The sequence below is a fragment of the Herpailurus yagouaroundi genome, unplaced genomic scaffold, assembly GCF_014898765.1.
Source record: "Herpailurus yagouaroundi ecotype Mexico unplaced genomic scaffold, PumYag 195, whole genome shotgun sequence".
In the NCBI taxonomy this organism is placed as follows: Eukaryota; Metazoa; Chordata; class Mammalia; order Carnivora; family Felidae; genus Herpailurus; species Herpailurus yagouaroundi.
In genome coordinates, this window is record NW_024412426.1 from 17,930,708 (window position 1) to 17,955,770 (window position 25,063).

Genomic DNA, 25,063 nt, shown 5'->3' on the forward strand with positions numbered 1-25,063 from the left:
TTAGACCTTCATTGTAGTTTTGCATCCCCTACAGACATTTTGCTCGTCTTTTATTTCTTTAACCATGGTAATCATATTTACTTTGGATTATGAGGTTGATCACTGCAATACCAGAAACCTGTGCAGGTCGATTTCTTCTGTGTATATATTTAGTAATTGTTCATAGTTAGCTGCTCCTTTCCCTTTTCCTTTTCCTTCTAAGAATTCTTTGAGGCTTTGGACGGAAGTATATTCCTTCGGAGAGTGGGTTCCTGGTGCTTGCTTCTTCCAGATGGCAGGAGCATTGACATTCTGGGAATACTTTAAAATCTGAAGATTTTTGGACCATCCAGTTCACACGAATTTGACTTACATGTCCACACATAGGTCAGCTTCAGATTTTAATTATCAGGGAGTGGTTTTGTTTTTTGTTTGTTAGTTTGTTTGTTTTAATGTTTATTTTTGAGAGAGGGACAGAGCACTCGAGAGTGGGGCGGGGGGAGTGCAGGGAGAGAGGGGGACAGAGGTTCCAAAGCAGACTTTGTGCTGGCAGCAGGGGCTCAGACTCACAAACTGTGAGATCATGACCTGAGTGGAAGTCCGAAGCTTAACAGACTGAGCCACCCAGGAAACCCCAGGGGGATTTTGTTTTTTAACCATGTTTTGCCTGGTGCTTAAGCAACTTGCCTTGAAATTTCCTGTGTGTGGAAGTGCAGTCGGGTTTGGTTCTGGCTCACATTAACACAGCATGTCCCTGAACTTTGCTTGCTTGCTTGCTTGCTTCCTTCCTTCCTTCTGTCGTTTCTTTCTTTCTCTTTCTCTTCTCTCCCCTTCTCACTTGCACACACACACACACACACACACACACACACACACACACACACAGGAATTTGTCTTAAAAAACTATAAAAATTGAAGCTCAAGTTCATCAGGTTCAGCAATAGCCCTCAGGGTAAAAATTTTGCCTACTTCTCTTGGGCCTTGCTTTCCCTTAGATGTTGGGCTGATAAATCCTTACTGCTATATTTTACCAGTTCTCCAATGCTTTTAAGAAGATTTTTAAAATATACATTAACCAGCATTTTTCATTTTTATTAGCAGGAAGATTTTTTTCAGGTGCCTTACTAGAAACAGAGCTATGCATTTTCTGAACATGCAAGTTTGCAGCAAGGACATAATTCAGACAGAGACAATGCAGAGATCTGTGGCTTGCTAATTTTTCAAGGAACTTAGAGAAATACAATGGTAATTGTCTTTACATACACATTTATACCAAGCTAGAAGTTTCAGGCTGGTAGGGATTAGAGGTTCACCGTCTGTCAGTGAAGTCCAGCAAAACTAGTTCTTCTCTAAGGAGACAGATCTTATTAATTCTACAAATATTTATAGCACAACTATCTACATCCTGGGGTTACAGCAGTGAAACAACCAACAAGTCCTTGTCCTCATTGAATATAAATTTGAATGGAGATTCATGTCTATGCCTTTCTCAATACCATGTTCTAACCAGCAGAGTTATGTAGCACAGTTGGAATATAGCTGTCAGTGAGTGTAATATTTCCTGGGGCCACCTCAGCAGGTGAAAAAAAATAATACAGTGAAAAGTGGTTTTGTTTTCCCCTGTATTAGCCACTGCCCCACAGATGATCTGTTATTTTTCTTTCTTCTGTTTTAAGTCTCTTAAAATCTCAGCCCTTTTCACACTGGGCATAAACAGGAGCAAAAAGACTACTCTGTGTCCATTTGCATAACCAACTCTGCTGCATAGGTCTGTTCCACCAGAGTTTCTTCCTTTAAGGACAATGCAGTTTTCTTTCTTCCTTTACAGTCTACGTCAAATCACTGTGCAAGGTCTCAGCCTTAAGCTTGGGGAGTGGACGGGAAGTTGGATATGCTCTTTAGAGAGTTGGAAATGCCCAAACTAATGCTGTTTATTTCAGGATTAGAAGGTCTTGGGCCTGATTTCAAATCTTGACAGCTTGCTTCTACCAGAATATACACAGCAGAGACCAAATACCAAGACGTGGTCTGCTAGCTCAAGGCCGGGGTTCTCACCTTGTTTGTTACCTGCTTGATGATCTCAGGTTCACACGTAGGGATCCCGAAGACAAAAGGAGAGAAGCTTCTTCCATGCAAAGTCTTGCCTTCAAAGCCCCCATGATACAACATAGAAGAATAAAGCAGGATCCAACACTGCAGGTGCCCTATGAATACCATTCTACAGATCACTGGCATGTGCAAGAAGAGCAAAAGGCAGCATTTTACAGCATGTGCCCTTCAAAATCCTTGGAAATGTTCTTAGGAGGGAAAAACGCAATTGTTTATCTCTTTCTTGAATCTTCTCAGAGCAGTGAACTGCTCATCCCTGACAACACTGACACTGGAGTCTGGCCCCTCTGCTAGAACAGTAACTACCATGAACTCTGGAAATTGGATCTAGCTCCCCCTGGGGCCATTAGACTACAGATTTTGAGATATTAAGTATTGAAATAAAGAAAACTGTAATAGGGGAGCCCAGGTGGCTCAGTCAGTTAAGCGGTTAAGCGTCCAACTCCTGATCTCGGCTCAGGTTATGATCTCATGGTTCATGGAATCGAATCTTATGTGGGCCTCCACACTGTTAGCAAAACCTGCTTGGGATTCTCTCTCTCCCTTTCTCTCTGCTCCTCCCCTGTTCATGCGCTCTCTTTCAAAATAAATGAATAAACTTTAAAACAAAAAAAATTGTTTAAGAAAGAAACTTGTGCAATATTATCAGAACATTTTCCAAATTTCTAAAATCATTTGATGACGGGATTTTTTTCTGTCCACATGACCTCTAATGTCAATGGAAACACTTTGAGAAAGTGTCATGAGGAAATCATAAGTTATAATTTTTGTGTTAAAGTGATAGGATTTATGGGTACCTTTTTCCTCCTTTTTAAATTTTTTGCCATCTAAATTGATCATTTTGTTTATGTTTATTTTTTTAATGTTTTATTTATTTTTGAGACAGGGAGAGACAGAGCATGAACAGGGGAGGGTCAGAGAGAGGGAGACACAGAATCTGAAACAGGCTCCAGGCTCTGAGCTGTCAGCACAGAGCCCGAGGCGGGGCTCGAACTCACAGACCGCGACATCATGACCTGAGCCAAAGTCGACCGCTTAAACGACTGAGCCACCCAGACGCCTCTGCTTATGTTTATTTATTTTGGTGTCAAGGCTCTTCGTTGTAAGTTGGGTGACTGAGACAGAAAGCGAGTTATTAAAGGCTATTGGGTTTGCTCATAGAGGCTTCAGGAGGATCTAAATTGGGTTTAAATGCATCCATCCAAGAAAAACATCCAAGATTCTCTCAGAATGGATTCTATGAAGATGTAGTTGTTGCTCCTACTGTACACAGACACAACTGCTCATCCCTCTGACAACATTGATACTGGAGTCTGGCCCCTCTGCTAGAACAGTAACCACCATAAACTCTGGAAATTGGATCTAGCTCCCCCTGGGGCCATTAGACCCCCTAAGATGGTATCTAGAGAGACCCAGCTCTTTCAGACTGTTAGCTTCCAATTCAAAGTGCACCCTGGGTAAATCTGACTCATGAATCATTAGTCATATGATTAGGGTTTGCTGTAAGAAAAGCTGAAATGGTACCTAGTTTTTACAGAAAGAAGAGGACTCTGCTCTTTGCCCAGATGGAGAATGTCTCAAAATAAATGGGGATTGGAGGAGTTGAGTAGTCAATCAAAAATAATGACAAATGCCTTCTTCCCCCAAGTATTTTTTATTCTCTCCAACTTCCTTACTTCATATGTAATTATACTTTGCTCCCCTATACACATTCCATCTCCATTATCTGGTACAAATTTTTAACATAAATATGAAAAGTTTCAGAAGCTAATCAACAAATACCTGAGACTCTCCAGCAAGCTGTAATAGCTTGTTATTTAGTAAGTCAAGTTCACTCAGACCTATGGAGCTGCCACTATTGGCAATTATTTGGGTTTGAAAGCTTTGACCAAAATCTATGTTTTTTTTGTATGTCCACCACCCCTTACCCCAAGAAGCCCTTCAGGGCTTCGTTATACACACTTACATTTTTAAATGAAATTCTATTGACTTCCCACAACACTGGAATAAAAATATACCCTCATCCCACCTTCTCCCTTACCCACCCACACAGCTGATTGGGTCAGTGTTATAAAGTTGGAGAACACCCTCCCCATGAAGTTCTTGGGATTCTGTGAGCATGTTCAGGGAACTTCTTAACTTCCAGGAAATATTGAAAGACCTTAAAATAGCTGCCAATGATAGCCCTGGTATGCATGGAGCCCAATAGCACAACCAAACCATGATTAAATCTGGTGGTAGAAGGGCCTGGAATTTGAAGAAGAAAGTTTCCAAAGAGGTGTGATTTTGAACCTGACATCACTCCATCAAAACCCTCCTAGAGGAGCCATCCATTCTAGGAAAGAGACCTGTGGAGCCAAGATAGACTGTGTCACTGAGGTCCACTAGCTCTGCTGTGCAAAACACCTCTGAAAGTGCTGGTCAGAAGAGAAAGACATTTCCCAACTGATCCAGAGAGAGAAGAGTTCCAGAGGCCAACAGGCCATTTGAATATATATGCAGCCTCCCCAGTTGGTAGACATCTGTGGCCAACCAAGCACAGGGATGTCAGAGCTGCTAGCAAAGGCTCTGATTACAACTGAGAAACTGCTGACCCCCACATACACTCTACCTAGGGTAACCCCAAGAGACCAAGGGAACATTTGAGATGCACAAACAAAACCTGTGAAGGTGGGCCCATATTTAGGGAAAGAAACTCATGGAAGCAAGAGGACTTTCTGCTTGTCAAGGGTGGATGAGCTCTGAGCATTGGTATTTGGGTATTACTTTAAATCTTATCTGATTTCATAGCCACAGACCTAACTATGCCACAATAACATCTGGTATGTTATTCCAGGTATAAAGGTTGAAGCTCCTTGTTTAAATTTTAAGACACTCCTTAAAAGGCATCCAATGGAATGGGAGAAGATACTGGTAATTGACATATCAGATAAAGAGTTAGTATCCAAAATCTATAAAGAATTTATCAAACTGAACACCCAAAAACCAAATAATCCAGTAAATAAATGGACAAAAGACATGAACCGACAATTTTCCAAAGAAGACATCCATATGGCTAACAGACACATGAAAAGAGGTTCAACATCACTCATCATCAGGGAAATACAAATCAAAACCACAATGAAATACCACCTCACACCTGTCAGAATAGTAAAAATAACTACTCAGGAAATAACAGATATTGGCTAGGATGAGGAGAAAGGGGAAGACTTCTGCACTGCTGGTAGGAATGCAAACTGGTGCAGCCACTATGGAAAACAGTATGGAGATTCCTCAGAAAATTTAAAATAGAATTACCTTATGACCCAGCAATTGCACTATTCGTTATTTATCCAAAAGATACAAAAACGCTGATTCAAAGGGGCACATGCAGCCCAATATTTACAGCAGCACTATCAACAACAGAGCCCAAATGTCCATCGGCTGACAAATGGATAAAGAATATGCGGGGGGTGTGTGTGTGTGTGTGTGTGTGTGTGTGTGTGTTTATGTATATATATATACATAGGTATGTATGTATATGTATATATATACATATACATACCTATGTACATATACATACATACCTACATATATATATACATATATATGTATACGTATATATAACGGAATATTACTCAGTGCTCAAAAAGAATGAAATCTTGCCATTTGCAACAACATGGATGGAACCAGAGTGTGTTATGCTAAGTGAAATAAGTCAGTCAGAGAAAGACAAATACCATAGGATTTCACTCACATGTGGAATTTAAGAAACACAACAGATGAACATGGGTAAGGGAAGGAAAAATAAGATAAAAACAGAGAGGGAGGCAAACCATTAGACACTCTTAAATACAGAGAACAAACTGAGGGTTGCTGGAAGGGTGTTGGGTGGGGTTGGGCTAAATGGGTGATGGGCATTAAGGAGGGCACTTGTTGGGATGAGCACTGGGTGTTGTACGTAAGTGATGAATCACTAAATCCTACTCCTGAAACTACTATGACACTATATGTTTATAGTTTATACTATATGTTAAAATTTTTTAATAAAACTTAAAAAACATAAAAAATAAAAAAGACACTTCTTTGAGTACTCAGCAGGTCAGAAGTATCATTTTTGTCATGTCCCCAATTCATAATCCCTTTATGGTAGTGCACATTTTCATAAGCTCCAAACATAAGTCAGGTGGAACCTCCTCTCCATCCTCTCCTTACATATGTGCCCCAACTATTCTATCTGGAAGTAGTCCTATAGGTTGAAAGTTCACAACCCACGGAACTCTGGAAAAAAAGACTGAGGTCATCAGGTCAGATGAGGGGCAATGTTAAGAGAGAACAACCACACACTTCCTAGAACACCCCATTTCCTTTTAGTCCCCTCATGTATAGCTGATTTGGATGGAAGACCCTCCTTAAAAATAAACTTCCTTGCCCATTTTTACCTTCTACTGGTGCTATTTGGACACACCAACCATCCCTCTGATTCTACTATAAGTTCCTTGAAAACACACTCTATGTCTGCTCCCTGCTTTTATCTCTACAACTCTTAGGATAGTGGTAAATATTTGAAAGAAAGAATGATAAATATTTGGAGCAGCAATGCTGTACCACCAAAAGTCCCAGTGACGAGTCAGCATGACCCATTCATATTACAGGAAGGCTTCTACTTTTCTAGGTGAAAAGTTCTTGGCTCATGCTAAGAAATTACTTGAAGGACAAGATAATTCAACACACTCTTCCCTGGTCAGTTTCAGCAGTTCATCCTGTGTAAGGTTTCACATTTAAAAAACATAAAAATAACTAATCTAAAGAATGCAGTAATAGGATTGGCCAGGGCCCATGAATCTCTAGAAATGTTCTCACGAGGTCATTGTAAAAACTCAATGTTGTGTGTCTAAGTGGTCTCCCGGGTGAAAACACAGCTCCCTCCCAGGAGATGTGACTTGGAACATGAATGAAGTTTCAGCTTGGGTTAGAGAGGTGGGAATCAAGAAATAACTAGTTTCAGCTGACCAATTCCTGAGCTCCAAGTACATTGCAGTCTGGCTTCTGAAAATCTCTATTCCAATACAACTGCTCTAAAGTGGCTGACAACTTCCTTGTAGGTAAAACCAACAGTCTTCTTATTGTCTTTATTTCAAAAATCTTTATGCAGCTTTTAGCACCTACAATGCACCTGTCCCTTCAAATCTCTTCTTTGCAAAGAAGATTCTGGATTCTCCTGGGACTTTTGTTACCATTCTAGTTGCTCCTTAGACTCCTTGCAGTATCCTCTTACCCTGCCCATCTCTAACCTAGTGGTTATCCTTGGGCCTCTTCCAGTTTCATCTAATCCTCTTACATGACTAAATCTTCATTCCCCACCCTACTGACCCAGCCCTTGTCTTTAGCTTCCACAAAAGCATTGAGCCCTAGTGCCCTGTATATCCCCTATATACAATTAATAAACTTACCTCCCATGTCTCCAGAATGAGAGTAGCTATCAACCATCCCAGGGGACAATTGAGAAAATCATCACTTGAATAATTTCCTGTAGGGCTTAATGCTTACCAAGAACCCTTACTGAGGCTGGTTGGCACTGGTCCCATAGAGTCAACTGCCTAAGAGATCTGTCCACTGGGCTATTTCATCAGTACCTCAAAAGCCACACTTCAATGATAAACCTATTACCGTACCTCATAGTTCCTCTCCTGTGTTTTCTATCTTGATAAAAACCATCATTATATTACTAATTCCTGGGTTTTCTATGTTTAGACTAACCTATTGATTTTCTACTTTGGTAAATGAGGAGAGTGTTCTCTCTCACACACCTGTTCCCAACATACATTTTCCATCCCTCCATCCTATTTATAATTTAGAATATAAGTACTATAAATATTCTGTGTTTATATTATCATAATTTTGTAAATACATTTCTTAGCTGAGCCATATAATATTTTATAATGACTTTTCCTTTATGGCAAACTTTCTGTTTTCTCAGGAGTTAATAGTTGTCTTTCATTTGTTTGTTTATTTGCTTGGATTTCTTAATTTTTTGGATGCCTTAATTTTTTCTGTGTACTTATCTGTAATTCAGTTTCAAACTCTCCTCAAACTGTGTAAACATCCTGTGTATTGGACTTCCTACAAATTTTACTTCCTTGAAAGAAGTGCCTATATATGGACTTGTGGTCTTCATTACTGATATCTCACTGGGCTCCCTGTGAAAGCCCTGATGTCAATAGCTCTAAATCATTATTTTCACTAAGTCATATTTCCAGAGAAGGCTCTTTCCACCCCTTTCCTGGAAGATAAAGATATAGTCGTGAAGATTTTGAGAACCTAACAGGAGATTGAAGACTGGAGTTCATATATCTCACTATGTAAACTTTCACTAACTCATCATATTTTTAATATGATATCCCCATACTCAACCCTATATGGTATCTATTTGATCCCTCAGGAGAATAACCCTCTACTTTTCTGTAAAAGTGGAGGTGGGAAATAATCCTCTTATACAGAGGGGGAAATTATTTGAGGGTCCAACTCTTTCTTTAAAATAATTTGAAACAATTCTCCTGGTTTTAGATCCTCCTTTACCTCTACTTCCAAAGTGTCCACTAACTGATTCCTAAGCTTGGGGTGGTGGTTGGGGAATCTATGGTTTAAATCATCTTCCTATTTAGTTTTCCTCACTGCTTACTTAAGATTAAAATGCCACTTTCTCCAGTCTGCTAAATCAATTGCATTCTTCCATATATCGCCTAGCTTTTAAAATTGTGTTACTGTTGTGTTTCTCCTGTTCTGTTTGTTCTTATAGTTTATATATTTAGAAAAAATCCCATTATCATCCCTTTAACAGAATTTTGGCAGGGAGAGATATAATGCATGTGTTCAATTTATCTTTAAATAAAAGCCCCTTGGCCTTTTAATTCTATCACTTGCTACATTCCAAAGATACTCTACTTATGGTTCTTCAAATGTACTATTCTCTCTCTCTCTCTCTCTTTCTCTCTCTCAATTCTTCTCTCTCTCTCTCTTTCTCTCTCTCTCCCTCCCCCCCCAAACATATCTTTATGTGACTCTTTCCCCTAGAAAGTCTTTCTTGCTCCCCTTCCCCCACATCTATCTGAAGAATGCCTGCTCATCCTTTCACCTCCACAAGGACATGTTCCCCAGACCCCCTCCTATAATTCCATAGCTTTCTGAACATCTCCCTACCACAGCTACTTGTCTTCCCTGATAATAACTGCTCATTCACTTTTTTGTCTTATCCACTGGGCTACAAAAACACACTCACAGATCTCTCACAAGACCTTCTTCCTCATGCTCCCCTAAGGCAGTGTTCCAAACCAAAGGAAGGCTTCATTCAGTCCAAACCATTAAAAATGATTATTATTGTTGTTATTATTATTGTTACAAAAGTCTCTCTCCTAGAATAGTTCTCAAAGTTAGGCCAGAAATTAACTGCCCTAGAAATTATGTTTAGTGCTTTGTAGTCAAAGCACTTTAGCACTCATCAATTAATTATGATAATTTACCATCATTAGCCAGCTAATTAAATTTGAAACTGAAGCTCCAGAGGAGAAAGACCAATTTAGAAATATCTCTCCAGGCAGATGTCCGTAGGCCTGGCTCCACATTTCTTGACCTTCCATAAAAAATAGTGGGCTCTGGACTGGAACTAGGCCAAGTAACCATTTCATAGTTTCCTCCTTCTCATTACACAGTCCAACCCCAGTGTCTCTCCTCTCCAGAGCCTAGACAACAAACATCCTCCCAGGTGACAGACTCATCAGAATCACAACATTCTTATTTTCAGTCAGAAATAAGAGGCTGCCTCTAACATGAGCACACACAATGAACAGAACTTCTATGGCTCTCTGTCTTGCAACAAGGGGGGGAATAAAATGGCAAGAGCCGTAAACCATGAAACTCTCACAGTGTTCAGAAGCTGCTTAAAAAGTGGTCTTGCTGGGGACCAACAAGAGGATGAAAACAATGGAATGGAAGAAAGTCCTTTATGAAACTCTCCTTGAGAAACAAGTATTCTCATAAATTTCTCTTCCATACATCAGATCATGACCTTTCACTTGAACTCTGTGGCGCTCTCCACTCCTCAATGCAAAGGAAAGTGGGGGTGGGGGGGAGGAATTACTTGGTGGGTGTTGTGCCCCATGTATGCATCGAAATTGTTGGCAACACTCTCATGGAACGTTTTCCCCAAAAGCAGTCTGATGAGCCCCCTACTGCTTGCCAGGAGATGTTGCTCTCATATTTCAGTAACGAACTCCCTCACCCCAAACTGTAACCAGCCTGGCTTTTTCTCAAGTGTCTTTGGAAGAAAGGGAAGGTACAAATGTCTCAGGATGCAGAGATTTTCCTAGAAACACCAAAAGACTTGAAAGCATTCTCATTGCAGATTGTTTATGATGGAGCCTTACTATGATGCTGTTGTTATATATCACATAATATTAATAAGGATAACAGTCATGATAGTAACAGAAATTTTCAGGTGTTTTCACAGTTTATATGAGAGCTTGTTAATACCTTGTGAAGTAGTTCTTTTATTATCTCCATTTTTGCAAGGAGTAAATGGCTCTTGTAGAGAAGGTGACAAACCTAGTTGATGATATAGCTGAGATCTCAATCCTGGTAATTTGATGCCAGTTTTGACAGAGCTACTCTTAGTCTCTCTATAAACATTGCAATGTTTTTGTTGAGTTTATTTGTTTATTTTGAGAGAGAGAGAGAGAGAGAGAGAGAGAGAGAGAGAGAGAGAGAGGAAGCCGGGAAGGGGCAGAGAGAGAGAGAGGGAGAGAGAGAATCGCAACAGGCTCTGAGCCATCAGTGCAGAGCCCAACATGGGGCTTGATCCCACAAACCATGAGATCATGACCTGAGCCGAGATCAAGAGTCAGACGCTTAACAGACTGAGCCACCCAGGCACTCAGGATGCTTTTGACTGCAAATAAAAGAAAGTAGAGCTAAAATTTCAAAGGAAAAGTAGTCCTGGGTTTGGTTGATTCAGTGGCTCAGTAACATAATCAAAAACCCAGGTTCTTTTCATTTTTCTTCTCTTCTCCCCTCATTGTGTCAAATGCCTACCTCTCATGATTTCAAAATCCTGCCACAGTTGTGTACGTCTCCTATGTAGACAAAGTCCACAGACAGAAAAGGGTAACATATCCCTTTTTAAAAGCAGAAGCAACTTCCCCTCACATCTCATTGACCATAATTATCACACGCCTTCATCTCAACTTGCCGATCACTTGGCATGCAGTATCATCTTGATTAGATTAGACCAATCAAGATTCAGTGTCCTAAGTCTGGGAAAGAGCACACTCCCTGCTGAAGAACATGGACTCTTAGACGAAGATAAACAAAATTTGTCAACAAAGAAGAAAAGGGAAATGTTCTGGGATTGACAACCAGCAATGGCTGTCACTCCCACCGATGTGGCAGGCTATTTATTTTCTAAACATCTTGCTATCAAAAGATGAAACAAAGCATCTGGTAACTCTATAACCATAATTGATATGTAAGGTTAATGGAATATGAGAGAAAATTCAAAGTCCAATATGGTTAAATACATATAGTGCTGGATACACACACTGTAAAGGGAGCCCCACTGACTAAAAGTGAGGAGACCTGAGTTCTAATCTGACACTAACTAGCTGTGTGGTTTTAACCTGTTTAATCTTAACTTCTTATTTTACATTGGATACCAGTGCCTGCCTCTATCTACCTCACAGGATTTTTCTTACTATAAATGGCTTACTAACTCACTATTGCCATTAAACAAAAGCCATTTTCCAACTAATAAATGCACTGAGGAAGATTTCTGGTTTTGGAGGCACACTGAGTGTCGTGATGCTGGGTCCTTTCCACCCTTCCCATCTTCTTCCCTGTTCTCAGACAAACCTCGAGTGTGTGTTGTGGATCCTCCACCCTTGGCTCCTCACCCTAAATCAAGGACTAGGATGTCTGTCAGTCTGCACCTGAGCAGCTTTTCTGAATTCACTGTAATGTACACATTTAAACCCACTGTTTATATTTGTACTTTAGAGAAGGCTGTGTGATGAGGGACAGAGGGTCAGAGATCATGGTGACAATATGTTCTCCAAATGAAGCCAGAGAGAATCACAGGGAACTGAGGGAAGGCTAACAGCCCTCTGGCTCTCGCTCTTCCTTTGCATTGTGAAGGATGCTTCATCAAGCACTTTTACCTCTCACAAGATTCCTAGGTATCTCTCCATTGCTCTTCTCGTTCTCTGGTCACATCTCCTGGACTGAGATTTGTTACCTGATGTTAACTAGGGTCTGTTCCTCTTACTCACTGAGTCATTGAGTCAAACTTCATTGCTAGATCAGCTCTACTTATGTCTTATTTACTATAGTAGTTCTGACCATTGCTTTACCTTTGTTCCTATAATTTAGAAAGTTTTTAGCTGATTGCCCATGAAAGAGTATATAATAAAACCATGTTCCTTTGAAGAGACACAGCGATCATCTAGATCCTTACTACTTGAAGTGTGATCTGCAGAACAGAAACATTGGCTTACCCTGAACACTTATTAGCAATGCAGCACCTCAGGCCTGCCCCAGATCTACGGAACCAGAATCCACATTCTAACAAAATCCTCAGGTGGTTCATATGCAGACTCAAGTTTGAGAAATGCTGATCTAAATCAACCACCTCAGTTCACAGAGAAGTCAAGTGACTTCTTTAAGGTCTCATAGCAAATTAGTAGCTAAACTGGAATAGATATCAGGTATCCTGATTACTAAAACTGCACCACACTACCTCTTAAAGACCATAGATTCATTTATGTTTAGCTAATTTATCCAGCTTTCATTCCATATAGAACAGTAGGCACTGACATAAAGGTATGCCAGGATTTGGCCTTCAAATTTCCTTCTCTTACCCACTACTATCTTTTTGATAACATAGCTTCAGAGTTTCCTGCAGCTCTCTTAGCTGTCATTTCTTCATTTAATTAATTCACCAGGGCCTGCTTTGGTCCAAAATAATGATATGAGTAGAGCTTCTGTTTAATGTTTTTCTACTCACCTCTTCTTTCCCCATTCCCTTTTCAAGACTCCATCAATTGGATTGGCAACCAGTCTATCTACTAATATTTTATTTAAAGATCATGTACCTATATCTCAAATATAAATATTCTAAAATTTTCTTTCTATGTTAGTTCTTAGTGAAGATTATGAGATTAAAATTATGATTGCTGGGGCATCTAGTGGCTCAGTCAGTTGAGCGTTTGACTCTTGATTTCGGTCTGGGTCATGATCTCACAGTTGGTGAGACTGAGCCCCGTGTTGGGCTCTGCACTGAGCATGGAGCCTGCTTGGGTTTTTCTCTCTCCCTCCTTCTCTCTCTCTCTCTTTCTCTCAAAATAAATATTTTTAAAAAATAAAATAAAATTATGATTGCTTTATAAAATGAATCAGGGAATTTGATAATTGATTAAAAACCTATAACTCCTAATGAAGGAGGACCTAATGAAGGTGGGTCATACTCTATGGCTCATCTATATTTTGAACATTTTTACAAGATTATCCTAATGAAAGATCATAACTACCTAGAATCAAAAGCCAAGTACTGTTTTCTTAGACAAAACATACTGCCACGTTTGCACTTTTGAGATTTCTGTTCCCTCTTGAGAAAATTGGGGCAAAGAAGGAAGGATGGAGAAGGGGAAGTATGCCCCTCAGTCTTCCCACCCTCCCCCCATGGCTCCCAACTGGAAATATACAATCCCATGTTTCTGTAAAGCTGTTTATCTACCCATTGCCTCCATTCATGACACTTCCATTAGCATTCTCCAACTCCTTTTATCTCCTACCAAGCAGCTAAGGAAACTGGGTCCTAGGAGCCCTAGACTTCACTGCAGTACTTTCTTGGGATTTTTCCACTTCAGTGCCCCCAAAGTAGGGAAATAACAGTTGGACAGCTCATAGTCACGCTCAGGCCATCTGACGAGGCACATGTCAGCATGCACGGGAGCATCTATAGGTGACTCTGAGGCCCTCCCTGATCTGGAAAGATGTGGTCATGATTCATGTTTCTGCAGAAAATGACAAGAGGAAGAATAGAGTCTGCCACTTATTAGCAAGAGTCCCTGCTGTCCTTGTCCTCACACACTGTATTTCCCAGTTTAGAATTATCTCTTAACCTCAGGAAAAGCCTGCATTTAGAAGTTTCTGGGTAACAAAGAAAAACCTCTAATGTTATCACAACCACTCCTGCCCCCAGGCTCCCCAGTTTGCTTTGGGAAATCTTTGTGATTGGAAGAAGCTAAGGAATATTCAGGAAATCTAAAGAATCTTAAAACGTATTGTTCAAAGACAAATGTTTCCCCATCTTGATTAACAGGTCAAGTAGGCAATTGCTTCTGTAATGTGGTCTGAAGACATTAATCAACAAAAGGGCTGCCTACCTCATACATTTTCCTCTCTCTGACCTGAAATTCTGCCACTAATATGCTGATGGAAGGGTCCTCTTTCTCCTTCTGTGTTCAGGGATGGAGAGGACACAAGACAATACACGTAAATTCACGTAGTCCACAGTTTTCCCAGGACTAAACTTGCTCTGAATTTTTCACATATATTCAGGAGGGTAGAGGTGGTACCAGGTAGGTAGTAGGGCCTCTGAGGAAGAGGATGGTAAGGGGAGAGTAGGAGTCCGAGATAAAGAAACATTTTTAAACTGGAAAACATTTCCACCTTAATGGAGTAGTCTATAAAATCCAGGAAAAGGCAAAGTTTGCAGTGTCTCTCAGCCTCCTCCAGCTCCAAGAATTTCCTTTCTTAATGAGGGAACTCTCTTCATCCAGCAACTGAGTGGGAGAATAAAGAGGTATAGGGGGAAAAAATCGGCAAAAAACATCCTCTACAGTAGCCTGAATGTAAACACACACACACACACACACACACACACACACACACACACAAGCCTGAAGCTTATTTACATAAATGTTAATTTTATGCACATAAGCCCAGAATCATAAGTTTGTTTTACTATTTCCTACATGTATATCCATGGAGAAATCCTCCTATTATTCCAACACCAGAGGAGTGGCAAAACAATTTGAGAATTACAATATGATGTGAAATATGGGAAGAGTGACAAGGTGGTCTCAGAGGTATCTATAGGCACAGTTGTTAGTTCACTCCTCAAGTCCTGAGTCGAAGCTACAGAGGGAATCTACGCAGACAGATTCAGGAGACTGAACTCCCTAGAGGATATGTTTATTCATCCATTTATTCACTCAAGAAATATTAAGGAACCTCTACTATGTGCCAGGAATCCTTACGATAGGCTGGTCCCTGGCAGCCCAGATATTAGCAAGACTGCTCTTGACAACTGTAAGACAGAAAATTACAATGGAATGTAAACTATAAACTATAGGGGTAGATATGACAGCGTCTGGTAGTAGAATTAAGAAATGGCATCCAACTTAGAGAGTTAGCTAGGCAAAGGTGTGTGTGTGTGTGTGTGTGTGTGTGTGTGTGTGTGTGTGTGTTGAGAAATAACAAGGCAGGCATATAGAACAAAAGACACATTCTGTTGCTGGAGAATAAATTGTGAGGTGGATGCTGGGAGAGAACCTAGAGAAGCCAGCAGGGCAGCAGGGGTCACTCACGAAGAAACTTGTATGCCATGTTAAGGAATGTGCACTTCACCCTGTAAATAGAAACTGGGGAGCTATAAACAGAATTCAATCAAGAGCACATCATAGCCAAACTTTTTAATGAAAATACAATTCTCTACCGGCTATGCAGAGGATGAAGTGGAGGAGGTATGCAGCAGAAGTAGGGAGGGCAATCTCTTGTGGTTACAAAAGAGGTGATAGGGGCCTGAACTGGGGGAAAAGCTGTGGGGATGGAGAGGCAGGAATAAGACTGAGAGCCATGTGGGAGGCAAAACCGACCACACTTGGTAGTGGATTGAATGAGAAGGGAAAAAAAGGAGATGTTAAGGATGTCCCTCAAGTGTCTTACTTAATTGATCAGTAAATCCCATCATTTTCTAATTTACTAATCCCACTAGACAGAGAATATAGGAGGGAGAAGTTCGGATTCAGCATAGCCATGTCGGGTTTGAGGGGGCTGAGCAGCATCCACGTGTAGATTTCCAAGACATCAACAGAAGGATCTGAAGGTCAGTCAGGGGGACAAAAGTTGGGAGTTAACAGCAGCAAGCTGATGATTTGAATCATAAAATTGGACCCAGAGAGAATATGTAGAATGAGAAGAAAGATGAACTAATGGTGTAACCTTAAGGAACACCAAATTCCTTTGGTGAAGAAAGATTGTCCATCCACAAGAGATCTAGAAGAGTCATAAAAAAGAACCCAGAAAGTGAGACTATATGAAAGCCAAAATAGTAAAGAAATTCAATAACCTGCATCGAGTGCACAGAAGTACAGCAAAATGTGAGATCTTAAACATCCCATTGGATATGGTGGCTAAGAAATCATTGGTAAATTCAACTAGGCCATCTGAATGGAAATGATGGAGCCAGAAGCCAAGTTGAGTGACATGAAAAGAAATGGAAAATTAAGAAGTAGAAACAGAAAGTACAGCCTGCTCTAAAGAGTTTACATGGGATGCCTGAGTGGCTGAGTCTGTTAAGCATCCGACTCTTTATTTCAGCTCAGGTCATGAGCAGCTTAGGTCGTGGGATCAAGTCCTGCATCAGGCTCCTCACTGAGCATGGAGTCTGCTTAAAATCCTCCCTCTCTCTCTCTCTCTCTCCCTCTGCACCCCTTCCCTGCTTGCTCATGCTAACTCTCTCTCTCTCTCTCTCTCCCTAAAATTAAAAAAAAGAAATAAAGAGTTTGCATGAGAAGAGAAAAGAGATTTGTTGAGAGCTAGGGGAAGAAGTGGATCCAAGGAAAGATTTTAACATTGGGAGCAACTTGAGCAAGTGTCTAGACTTAGAAGGGGAGAAGTAGAAGATACAGAATGGAGGGTGATAAATGATGTGACAAAGTTCCAGAAAAGGCAGTAAGCAACAGGATCTAGAGCACAGGTAGAGAGATTGACCTTGAAATAAGAAGAGAACTTTGCAGGACTGGAAGTGTTAGTATAACATCTGGAATGCTTTTGGCTGCAAGCAACAGAAGATACAAGCAAAAGAAGTTTAAACAGTAAGAAAACATTATTATTTTACATATTAAGAAGTCAAGGAATGAGATGGTTACAAGAAGGGTTGGCTAATTCAGCAGCTTAACTATGTCATCAAAGACCCAAGTTGTTTCTCGGTTTCTGTATTTGTGCCCTCGACACACCAGCTAACTCCCATCATGGTCAGAAGATTACTTCTGTATCTCCAGACTACATATGGAACAATATTCAAAGGCCAGGAGACAATAACTGTTCCATTTTGAGAGGGAGAAAAACTTTCCCAGAAGCCCCTCAACAGACTTCCATTCAATGGGCAGAATTTTTCACATGGATACACCCAAACTGAAAAAGGAAATGAAATAATCAAAATTGGGTTAGACTAATTATGGTTCATCTACTTGGGCTAGGCAAGAGCCCAGCCTCCCTGAAGAACATGGCCATCACATACCTAAGCTAAACCAAGGTTCTGTTATCAAGAAAGAATGGGTAAGTGTGGCTGTTGGGTAGGCAACCAAAAGTGTCTGCCACACCAGAAATAAACGCAGATAAGTTAATATCCAGGGATACAAGTTGTGCTTAATCTCTTTGATTTTCTTGACTGTCTGCTGAAAGTGAGGGAACAGAGGTTGTGTATGAAATTTGAAGGAATAGATAGGATTTGAAAATCACTGAAGGAAATGAGAAAAAAAAGTTGACTCAAGACAAAAGATTAAGAGGTAGTGCTAAGGGACAAGCTGAGATGAGAGCCCATGAACTTTTCAACATGCCAACCAACATATGACTATTTTTCCAGTATATCCCCTTACTCAGACACAAGAGCAAAGAAGTTAGAGAGTAAGAGTACCATTGGTTCTAGGTTGGGAGTTTATGGGTGACAAGATAGAAGGATGAAGGATGGAAAGGAAGGAAAGATGCTTGTGAAAGAGCAGTTCAGATCTCAGTATAACCCATGGGATCTTGGTTGTATAGAAAAAAGGGGAGTCATAAAGTTTCAGATAAACAGTGAGAAAATGATGTGATCAAGAAACAGGATGTGCATATGAAGTCAAAGTTTAATGGGAGATATAGTGTGAGAACAGGACATTGTGACCAGAGAACAGGATACTACCACGTAGCCCAAGCAAGGTTGGTTGAAGAGGAGAGAAATGAAGAGCATTGGAGTTAACAATGTCCAGGAGTTTGGACACTGGGTGTTGGACTAGATGTCTAACAAGTGCTGCAATATGCTGAGATTGTGTCTGAACTAAATGGGAATAATGACCGACAACCACCTTGAAATCATCAGAGAAGGAATAAAACCAACCAGGAAACGGGCAGATGTCAGTGACCTGATGCCAAAGAACATAGTATAAGTGGGTGGTATGACCTGGAAGGGAAAAGAGCTTCTACCTGAAGGTTGATGAGGATTGTCTGCAGGTGGATGTGAGATCAGGAGAACAGCAACCTTTTTTCCAGGAAGGATACTGCATGGGATATAGAAGAATAACCGGTCTCTATTGGTGGAAACTGCAGGGGAAATTGAGACTTTAAGTAGATTCTGACCTCAGTCTTAAAAAGAAGGTTGAGGGGTCTTCTGAAACCTCTTTGGGGATGTAGAAGAGTGTTTGCCAACAAAAGAAGGGGGGGAAGATGTCATCAACACCTCCAAAGAATTCTCAGTTCCCTGATAGGAATAGATGGCAGCCTGACTCAAACCCAGTATACATTTCAGTAAGTCTAAGATCCCTCCATCTATTAAGAGAGGTTTTCAACGTGGCCAAGACTTCTATACTCTAGAAAACATTAACAATATCATTACTAATGCAAGGAAACCTTCTTATGCCAGAGCAAATAAAAAATAAAGTTGTGAGTTTAGATATGAGACAATGTGGCTCTGAGCAGGAAATATATGTTTCTGCTAAGTGGGCTCCCTCTAACTCACACTCTTTGTCTTTCTTCATTTGCATTTCTGGTTTCTTTTCTCATTACGGTCACTATTTACTTGACAGATGATAGAAGGCCAGCTGAGGGTGGAGTACGATTAGCATATAAACAAGATTTTAAAATAGCTGGAACAGAGAAGGACTTTAGAGTCTGCTAATCCTTGGAGTCTTGACCTCAAAATAATCAAGAGAAAGTGTATTTGGGCAATCCTCAGTCAGCTCTAAGAATGTCCCTGCCTTGCCTTGGATGACCTCGGGTGAGTCATCATTTAACTTGGCTGCAAGCTGCCGCCAGGTCTTTTCTTTAGCTCTGTTATTCTAAAACGATTGAGGAGCAAGTATGTAGTACTTGAAAGAAATATGGAACGGTGTAAAAAGTGAAGACTTTAAACTCAGACAAATCTAAATCTGAATTTCAGTCGCTTGATTTCCCTTAGCATGTCACTTAAACTCTGAGTAGGAGAGGTCTCCACTTAAGGTAAGTCAGCTGTGGGTCAATTTTCATTATATAAATCACCAGAATATTACCAACTCTACCCACCTCCTGGAGTCAGCCTCCCCCAGTGAAATAATCAGAGCCCCTACCTAACATACTAAATTAGAGAAGTCTAGTATCCTTTCCAGGATTTCCAAGGTAGGCGCAAATGTTCTTCAAACTCCTAATGTCAACTCATTCCTTTCACCACTCTTTTGAGATGCTGTCCCTTCTCCCTTTCCAAAGAGAAGTAGCCCAGAGTTTCTCCCCCTTAGGCCTCCACATGGCACCAACATTAAGCTTCTCCTGAAGGTTTAGGGCTGATGGAGGCAATTAAAGAAAAGGAAATAGACCAAAGCTGAATATTACCTATCAGGCCAGATGGCATCCCTGCTAACCCCATCTTGATCCTGTCTTACGGCTGCCATGTTCCTGGGATCTCAACCTTCCATTCTGAACTTTACCTCAGCCTCTCTGTCCTATGAATTCCAGGCCAAAAAACAGACATTTTCTGTTACTTTGCAATGCACGGCATTTTCTAGGTCCTGTTGGTCTCACGTCATTTCCCTGCACTTTGCCTTCAGCAACCACAAAGGCCACTTTCATGTGAGTTTCTACTCTGGGCTCCACCCCAAATAACACAGAGTCATCAGAAGCTTTGAAACTGGCAAATTTTCTTGCACATGTCCCATATCATACCTCTGCTCAGTGATCCTACTCCCATAAGTAGCTCTTGTAAGTGGAAAGGAAAGGGAGATTTATTCTCCTCCATCCTTGTAAATGTATGGGTTCGGATGTTCTGGGATTCTATCTTCCAATTACACGTATATCACTTTAAACCCTCACAACCACATTCTAAGACATGTCTTTTTATCCCATCTCACAAATAAGGAAGTTTGGTTTAAAGAATTAAAAATATTTTCCCAGTGTCACAAGCTAATAAGTAATTGAGTCAAGATTACAACTCAGTATTTGGACAGCTGCCCTTTCTTGGAAACCAGCTCTCATGCAAAAGTTCAACTAGCTTGGGACCACCATGCTATAAGGAAGCCCCGTTTACCATGTGGAGAGAGAGAAAAGCCCCACAGAGGAGCATCAAGGAACCAGACATGTGAACAAAGACTTCTTGGACCTTCTAGTCCATTTAGGTACCAGCTGAATGCAGACGAGTAGATGACCCTAGCCAATATCAAATGGAACAGAACTATCTGGCCAAACCCTTACTAAATTCCTTACTATTTCCATTTAAAAACAATTTTTTAATGTTTGTTTATTTTTGAGAGAGCGACAGAGCACAAGCAGAGAAGGGGCAGAGAGAGAGAGAGAGAGGGAGACACAGAATCCGAAGCAGGCTCCGGGCTCTGAGCTGTCAGCACAGAGCCTGATGCCAGGCTTGAACTCACAGACCGTGAGATCATGACCTGAGCTGAAGTCAGCCGCTTAACTGACTGAGCCACCCAGGCGCCCCTTTGTCATTCCCATTTTTAAACCTAAAAGGTTAGAGGCCTACAGCCCTTTGTAGTACTAGAAGAAATATCCAAAGGTGGAGCAGATTCTGGCTGAAAACTGCCCCAAACCATGGTTTTGAATTTCAGGGGAAAAAAAATCTAATTATGTTTCTGTCTATCCATTTCACTGCTACAATGTATGTGTGTATGTCTGTGTACCTATGCTTAATGTCCTCTACAGGGAGATCACTAAGAACTTCAGAAAATAGCCAAGAAATACCCTATAGTGGAGAGACTACTGACTTCAGTTCAAAGAAAGTCATTTCACTATGTATGTCCTATTTCCATAAATTTGAGAAATGGCCTCATACATTCGTTCATGCAAGACACGTTCATGAAGCATCTACTGTGTGTCAGGCAACCGTTCTAGGCCCAGTGGATTCTACCACAAAAAAAGGGTAGACTTATCCCTGCTCTCAAGGAAGTTCAACTCTAATGCCAGGAAGACAGGCACCAAATAAGGAAATAATTCAATAAAACATAAAATGGGGGTGACGGTGGGGGGCGGTAATGGTCAGAATTACGAAGAAAAACAAAGCGTGAGCCAGGGGTAGAGCATGATGGTGGGGAGGTAGGGTGTGTCAGGGAGCAGTGTCTAATTTTAAGGTCCTCTCTGAAGAAGAGTCTTTTGGGCAAGGACTTGAATAAATTAAGAGAGGGAACTGTGTGGAGAGATAGAGGAAGAATATTCCAGGAGGAGGGAAAAGCATGTCTAAAAGCCCCGAGGAAGAGACAGGCCTGGGCTACGCGAGACAGAGCAAGTGGGCAGTGTGGCTGGAGTGAGGAGGGGAAGCAGACTGGAGAGGGGCACAGGTCACATGGTGGAGGTCTTCACAGCGCAGAGGGGAGTGTGGACTTTATTCTAGAATGCTTTGGGAAGGCATTGGAGGGTTCTGAGCAGTGTATGCTGGCCTGCTGCATGACAAATAGACTCTGCAGGGAAAAGTGCAGAAGCAGAGGACCGGTTGGAAGGTTACTGTGATTGTCTGGAAGGGCAATGATAGTGCCCTGCACCTCAGTGGTAAGAAGTGACAAGACTGTGTTTCGAAGGGAGAGGACCTCAATTATACATACACAATTATTATTCAGATCGAGCTCCTCAGCTCTGAGATTTGGAAGCATTTCCATTTTTTAAACTGATGGCTGAAAGAGCTGGCTGGGTACTTCATCAATGCCCTGGGAGGCGATGTTTGGCATTCCGTGCCTGCCCCCCGAGTGCAGAGACACCCAAATCACCAGTATAGCTCTAGGGTAAGGAGACGAGTGGATTTTATTTTATCCCAGAGGGAAGCTCCATATAACCACGTGCCGGAGATGACTCTTGCTTCTCTGCCTAGGTAGACAGATCGGGTAACTATCCAATCAGTCATACAGCTACCCAGTGAATTTGTCCCATCTGCCATCTTGGAAAAGATCTCCAAGGACATGCTCCTTGGAGAACAATGTAATTAAACTTTTTGTAGCCTGACCAACATTCCTTCATATGCAGAACTAGTTTCTGAGAAAGAGGAGGACCAATTTGCATAAGAAGCCCAGTGTCTTCTGGGAAATAACCTAGACTCCCACACCTTTCCCACCAAAAGATTTAAAATGAGGGAAACAACAGTAGCCCTGATCTTGTTTCTTTGGCAGAAGAAGACTCCAAGTCCCCAAAGACAACTAAGGCCAAGGGACAGCATGCTGGGTGGGGACTCAGGCTCTTGTGGGAGCCAGAGGTTTACAGGGCTGGACCAACTCTGGGAGAGTATGTGGCTGAGGCAGAAGGAGCCTCACAGCACGGCCTCCAGAGCCATGCTAGCTCTTAGGAATGACACTTGAGAGGAGAATGTGAACTTAGACCGCCGTGACTTTGGAGCTCAAGCATGGGGTTCCTCGACAGTAGTGATAACAGCCTAGAACTGTGGAGACGTCACGGCATTGGCAGATAGTTGTCAACAGCAGTGTCGTGTGGCGGTGAGACAAACAAGCGGCACAGGACAGATCAGACCCTGCCTTACCACCTCCTATCTTGAAAGCATCTCTGGATCCCTTTGGACTGAGTGAACCCCTGGACTTCACGGACAAGAAAGAGGGAAGGGCCTCAAGACGTGATCTTGTACTTCTCGCAAATAAGAATAGATGAGGACTCTAGTGATTAACGGAGGAAATAAAAAGCACCATGGATCTGGTAATGGACATAACACATGGTATGGTGCACGATAATACCATGTATGTGGAAAGGCATGCCTATGTATACGTTACACGTATGGGTAGAACATACTGAGCTATGATCACAAAAATTTGGCACCCACTATCTTTATCAACAGGACAATGGGTGCTTTCATTTAGCTTTTTACTTGTATTTATTTTCGAATTTTCTACAATGAGCATATATTACTTTCTATCCCCCCCCCAAAAAAAGGAAATCAAACAGAAAGAAGAGAATATTTAGTCTCTACCCCTCATCCTGGCAGACAAATGCCCGTGGGGGTAACCCCAGGAGCCTATAACCAGTGATGACTTCTGGGTTCCTATGTGGCTCCTATGGATGGCCATAGGTGGTGAGTGTTAGGCCAGTGAGCAGGCAGAACCTACCATCCATCCCCTCAGCAGGAATACTGGCCAGCCTGTCTTCTGACCTGAAGGGAGCGAGCTTCCGCCACCCAGGACAGGACAGGACGTGTGGCAGGACCTGCCCCCGCCTCCTGTCACTGGTCAAGGCTGCCTCAACAGGTTCGGTGCCCCCCCATGAGGTGACCACTCCGATATGTCAGGCAGGGATTTCCCACACTGGTTCTTGAGTCCCACACGTGTACTTCACATAGAGTTGCACTTCAGGGACCAGCTATCATCCCCACAGAGCAACAGTTCGACCTTCTCTCCCATGATTTGCACGCACCAGCCTGTCCTCCTGGGGTGACTTCATTATCACAGACATTTAACTACTGCCTTCACATGGCCAGAACTCTGAGCTGAGGGCTGAGGAGGACACACAGATGATCATCCCAACTCTGCCCTCAACGAATATCCTGACCAGAGGGAGACGGGAAACATAGAAAAGCCTCCAGCGATGAAGGCTTTTCTAGCGATGGACTAGAGATGAACAGGCAATCTCATGACTGACTTCCTCCCACACCAACCAAAACTGCCTCTTCTAGCTGGTACCAAGTCCTGCCTTCAAGCTTCTCTCACATGAGCCCCTCGCATCCATTCCCACTACTTCCACAATGGTTCCGCTCTCACCGAGACTCCACACCAGCCTCCGACAGCCTTTCAAGCCATTCTTCATGTGCTGCCAGAAAGATCTTTCAGAAATCCGTGTTTTCCCCCTCTCTTCACGAAAAACAGGCAACAGGCCCCCACTCCTTCCTGTAGGGAGTCTCAACTCCCTGGAACAGCATTCAGTGCCTCTCCTAATACAACCTATCTTCCCAGGTTGAGCTCTCTGTTTCGCTCTTTCTTCCCACCTGCAGCCCCAGCAAACCCCTACAGCCATCTCCCACCTGGCCCACCTCCCCCGCGCCCACACACACACCCAGAACACGCTAACAAGACCAGACTTATCAACAGCCCTCCAGTACAAAACAGGAAGATCCCTTTCCTTCACCTCTGCTCATCAGAATTCTAGTCATTCTTCAAGGTGCAATTTCAATGTCTCCTTTTCCATAGAGCCTTTCTTCAGACCTCAAGTCAGAATTAATCCTACCTCGGACCACAACAGCACTTGGCTTATATCTTCTTAATCGTACTCATCATATTATGCTTTGCCATCCTCCACTTAACCTTGAGCTTCCAGAAAACAAATATCACATGTCACTCCCCTTTGTATCCCTCACAATACAGTACCTAGCATATAGCAGATACCTGTTTGCTACTTAACAAATGAAGAAGTGAGTCATTCTTTTCTATTTGCGATACAAAAAAAAAAAAAAAATTAAGAATCATCATGGCTCAGGCAATGGTCCTCAGGTCCTAGATGGTTATGA